Below are 6,000 nucleotides of genomic sequence, written 5' to 3'. Positions count from 1 at the left end.
TATATTTGTTGATGGATTGTATATCTTCTTCTGAGAAGTGTCTATTCAGCTCCTTAGCACATTATTGATTAAGTTGTTTGATTTTTTTGGTGTTAAGTTTTTTGAGTTCTTTATATATCCTGGAGATTAGTGCTCTATCTGATGTGCATGTGGCAAAAATTTGTTCCCAAAATGTAGGCTCTCTCTTCACCTCATTAATTTTTTCTTTTGCTAGAAAAACGCTTTTTAGTTTGAATCCATCCCATTTATTGATTCTTGATTTTATTTCTTGTGCTTTAGGAGTCTTGTTAAGGAAGTCGGGGCCTAATCTGAAGTGATGAAGATCTGGGCCTACTTTTTCCTCTATTAGGCACAGGATCTCTGGTCTAATTTTTAGGTCCTTTATCCACTTTGAGTTTTGTGCATGGTGAGAGATAGGGGTTCAGTTTCATTTTCCTGCATATGGACTTCCAGTTTTTCTGCACCATTTGTTGAAGAGGCTATCTTTTCTTCAATGTATGTTTTTTGGTGCCTTTGTCTAGTATGAGATAATTGTATTTATGTGGGTTTGTCTCTGTGTCTTCTATTTTGTACCATTGGTCTCTATATATGTGTCTATTTTGGCACCAATACCATGCTGTTTTTGTTAGTATAGTTTTGTAGTATAGTTTAAGGTCTGGTATTGTGATGCCTTCTGCTTCATTCTTCTTGCTAAGGATTGCTTCTGCCACATATTTTCTAAGCAAAAGAATGAGTGAAGTTTAAGTCAGATAATCTTTTCAATTTCCAATAAGGTAAAATTCTGCATGCGTATGTATTTTAAAGATTTGAAGGAAAATATTTCCAGTAGTATTTCTAGAGGATGGGATTAAAGATAATTTTTTTTCAAAAATATTTGCCTTTTCCCCCCTACCAAAATTTTTTTTACAATAAGTAAGACTTGCTCTTATATTAAAATCACACAAACACAGTTATTTTTTAAAACAATAGTCGTACTGAAAGGCTTTGAAGAGAAACCAGAGGTGACCTACTTAGGGCAACAATTTCTGAGGAGGACAGGTCAGGGCCTAAAGGACTACCCCTGTGACCCATGAAATCACTGCCCAAGGTGAGAGGGGAGCAAAGTATTGTCGGAGTCCTACCTGTTGTGGCTCATGTTTACTCAGTAGTGACAACAGCCTTCAGGATCATACAGATTATTTTTTGTTATCAAGACCCCTGAGGAGAAGGGGTAGAGGCTCCAGGGAGATATTATATTATTATTATTATCCAGGAAGAAGGAGTAGTGGGCCCAGGATTATTCTTTTAATCCTCTTTTTTATACTTAATGCCCCCCCCCGGAAAAAAATGCTGAGTAAGTGAAGGAGACAGGAAATAGAAAACACTGTGGCAACAGAAGATGTGGACCTAATTCCTCATCCTCTAATTTGACCATTGTTTGGGGTCACACTCTTAAGTTTCTTAAAGGCTCTGAGTCTCAGTTTCCTCAGTATTTAAAATTAGAGGTGTGTACTTGATCAATGATAAACAATCCAAAGTTTACAAATGAAGTGACTTGTCAATTAATGTCTGTACATTCATGGCTTTCCCTCCTACCTCAGTTGCTTTTCTCTAGATGCACTTGCCTTGCATATGGTTGCATCTAAGTTTCATGTGCCAAGATTTGCCTGTTGTCAAGATGTGCCTGTTTATCTACAGAAGCACACATGCTAACATCTGGTCTCTGCTTATCTTCTACATATGCTTGGCATCCACGGAAAGGCCCAGCCTCCCTTCCTGCCCTTGGCCAGCAGCCCAGGCAGGACCCTGTGAGTCATTCTTCATTTCCTTCCACAGGGTCTCTGTACGTCTAATAACTCTTTGATCCCACATCTGTGTTACTTTGGGGCAAAAAGAAACAGTCCAGCCTCCCCTGACATCTTGTAGTACAGGGAAGCTCAGAAAACTTATCTCAGGATCACTGGGCTAGGCACTTCACAGCTGATTCTGTCCTCTACAATGCCCCTAGAAGGTCTGGTCACCAACCTAGGTTCTCCTTGAGAAAGGACACTTTGCTCCTAGATCCCTGAAATTTGTTTGCTTGAGATTCTCTTATCCCCTACCCTCTTCCCATTTCTTGGCCTCGGAGGAGAGATTTCTGGACTCTTTTCTCAGATTCTACTTGCATCTATAACTCTTCACTTCCAACTTTCTTTTCTTCCTCATTCCCAGGATAACATTTCTCCTTACTCATCCCCCTAAATCTCTTGATTCTTTTGCAAAAGAGCAATACAGTATAGTGGACAAGTACCTAGACTCTGGAACCAGACCAAAAATGCTTATCTCCTGCCTCTAGTACTTATGAGCTATGTGGCCTTAGGAAAGTTATACCATCATTTGTGCCCCAGTGTTTTACATGTAAAATAGGGTTAGCAGGTGGGTACAATAGTACCCATCTGTATTAGTTTTCTATTGCTGCTATAACAATTTATCACAAACTTAATGGTTTGAAACAACTCAAATCTATCACCAAACAGTGCTGGAAGTCAAAAGTCCTGAGTGTGGTCAGGGCTATGTTTTTTCTGGATGCTGTAAAGGAGATTTTTTTTTTTTTTGCCTTTCCCAGATCCTGGTGGCCATCTGTGTTCCTTGCCTTGTGACCCTTTCTCCATCTCCAAAACCAGTAGCATGACATCTTCAAATAGAGCGCTCATGCACACTCTACTTCCATCATCAGTCATCACATTTTTTTTTTCTTTCTCTCTCTCTGACTCCTCTGCACACAAGGTTTTGTGTGATTACCTTGGACCCAGCCTGGATAGTCCAGGCTAATTCCCCTTCTCAAACACCTTAACTTAATCACTTCTACAAAGTCTCTTTTGCTATGTAAGGTAGTCTATCCACAGATTTGGGGGATTAGGGCATGGACATTTTCGGGGTGGGGGAGCATCACTCCATTGACCATAGTATCTAATAGGATTATTGCGAGGAATTAAATAAGATGATTAATGCTTGGTTTGATACAATATTATGATTAAGCCTAGGCCCAGGTTTTTGAAATTCATACACCAATAATTATTTGTTTTCTGTTATGTTATTTATTTTTCTTTGGCACAATGCATACCTTGAGCTCTTTCTACTATACCAAATAAATAGAAAGACCAAGGCATTTGAATAAATGTGAAGTTTTAAATGTCCATTAAATTGCAAAGATCTGCTCCTGCTATTTCTGTAGGCCTTTTCATTTTTCCTGACATGGCCCACAAGTAAAGAAGTGTATTCACTAGTGACCCTGATGGCCTCCGAAGTTCACTTCCTCTAACACTCTTCTTCAACACTAAAGTCTTTTTCTGAGTGAGTAGGGGCTTGTCTGGGATCCCCTTGTGGCTTTTATTTTCACTCTGCTTTCCTCTCTTCCTCTTCTTCCTTCTTACTAAAATTCTTAAAGAGTCATTAGTGGCAGGACAGAGATAGTGTAGTCAGGCTGGGCACAGTTGGAACTGGCATTCTAGAAGGAGAGCCTCCCCCCACAGAAAAGCAAATAGTTTCTGGTACTCCATTAACATTTGTGAAGCATGAGCATTTCCAGGTGACAGTTGAGAGAGGCTGGAACGTGAAATTGAGGAAATCTTGCTTGGTTCATCTGAGTAGAACCATCTGGTCTTTCACAGTCCTCAATATCTGTGCTAGCCCGACTATGCTGGGGCAAGGCTGCAACCTATCAACTCTGAAAATGACAAGAAGTGGGCAGCATTTAGTTCCTTAAGGCCAGGAAAGAAATTCTTTTAAAATGCTGGGAAAAACTTAAGCATGTATTCCCCTAAGTGGGGTCAGGAAGTCCCCAGAGGGGAGCTGTATCTCATTTTGTGAAACGATCTCTAGAAATTTAAGTGTGGATCTTGTGGGAACCAAAGGACTGCTCTAAGGATTAGAATGAACACTAAAATAAAGGAGGTAATGGTCTTAGGAAAAAAAGACAAGCCATGCATTGAAAATTAGAAGCAACTGTAATATCTGGACCTGATATCTAGTTAGAAGACACCAAGAAGCTCTGGTGTATTTCATTGCTCAATAATTGGAAGAATCACCAGTTATTAAGTTACTGCTATGTTCAAGATTTGAACATTTGGTACTTATTTATTTCATCTTTAACTATAAAAAAATTCTGAAAGATAATTTCTTATTATCTTATTATTTATGCACCCTCACAGCTTTAATTTTATCATTAAAATTGCAATGATCACATCTATCTATAACATTGCTAGAAAAAGTGGAATAAAGTATGTCAACATGCTTGTATTTAACAGGAGTCTGATTTACATTTGTGAAATGATTGTTGAATCAGGCAGAAAAGATAAGGATATAAATGATATTTTTATTGGTTATTTCATTTGGCAATTGTTTAGGGTGCCTATTATATTCCAGGCCCAAGACAATTAAAATATAACCCTAACCCTAGCACTAAAAATTATATCAATATTTGGTATTAAAACTGAATGTACTGACTATTATATTATCAATATTATAATTTCAAGCAGGAGCTGAAAATTCAGCTCTTACATACCTAACAAATTTTTGTTAAGTGAGGGGAAGCCATTGGAAGACTGTATGAAAGGTTTACTCTGTTCAGATTTATGGCTTAGAAAGATTATTTAGGTGATAGTGTGGGGGGAGTGGGGACACAATACTCAATGCATGGAGAGTTAGGATACTGAAATTAGGTGGTGTAGAGTAATGGTCTAAAGTAAGAAGTGTGGAGATAGCCCAGGTCTGGCTTCGCCATATTCTGGCAGTGTTATCATGGATGATTTACTTAATCCCTTTGCATCCCAGTTTTCTTAAACATAGAATAAGAATAAAAATAGTATCTACCTCACAAGATTGATGTGACATTTATAAGTGTTAATAGAATACAACAAATAGTAAAATAACTGCTGTATAATGAGACCAAATAAATGCTATCTTGTTGTCATTGTTAAAATATTAGTGCAAAAGAGAAATGATGAGGACCTGGGCTGAGGCAGTGGCATTGGGGATGGAGAAAGGGGGAAGGTGTCAAGTAAGCGGAATTGAAAGGACTGAGTAACAGAGTTAAGGTGAGTTTAAAAGCAATGGAGGTTCATGGGAGCTCTTTCAATTCACTGGGTGAGTAGAAGAGTCTGTATTCAAAGCTGTTCTGATTTATATTTTCCTCAGTTGTTCTTCTTGAGTAGGTCACACTATGATTCTATCATCCTGCATGTCCTGGATTTAAATCTCATCTACAAATACAGTAGTCCATAAAACATAAACTTAAGTTTTTTAAGCCTTCCCTTTGGGTGATAGAAACACATTTCAGTTACTAGAGTTTTGCCTCCTTTTTTCCATAATTGCATAAAACTGTCTTCTACAAGTGCCAGGATGAGAGACTGGGACTGCACACTATTCCTCCATGCCATCCGGCCAGGTCAGCATCCATTAAAGCTATCGTCACCTTTAAGTTCACTCCTCAAGCCTTTTCACGTGTGACACTTCTCTTGGGCATGTCACAATCAATCATTCTGCTGCTTAGTCAGGTTCTACCACAAAATGCTGGAAACTAAGAATGTTAGGGTCTGTTTTAGTCCATTTTCTATAAAGTAACAGAACTTATCTAACTTACAGTTTTGGAGGTCAATTTCCTCCCGTTAGGCAAGGCCCCCCACCCTCTAAAGATTCCACCACCTCCCAACATTGCACACTGGGGATGCAAGCTTCCAAAATATGAACCCTTGAGAGAAGTATTGTGCCCAAACCATAGCAGAATCATTTCTTACTTCTGTCCTCTCTTGGCTACACAGTAATCATTGCATGGTTTCTGCAACACACTGGGAATGTGGGTGAGTCTAAGGTGCAAGTTCTTCACCAGTTTCTTGCCACCTGCAGGATCTGTTTTCTTGGATATCCTAAACCTAGACAAGGTTTCAACAGAGTCCCTCAGATCCCAATCCACTTGAGTGATGGAATAAGGCAGTGCAGATGCCCTCTTCTTAAGGACCTTAGCATCTCTGCTCCCATTACTTC

Source organism: Urocitellus parryii, chromosome 11 (genome assembly GCF_045843805.1).
Source record: "Urocitellus parryii isolate mUroPar1 chromosome 11, mUroPar1.hap1, whole genome shotgun sequence".
Taxonomy (NCBI): domain Eukaryota; kingdom Metazoa; phylum Chordata; class Mammalia; order Rodentia; family Sciuridae; genus Urocitellus; species Urocitellus parryii.
Note: the sequence above shows the minus strand (reverse complement) of the source record.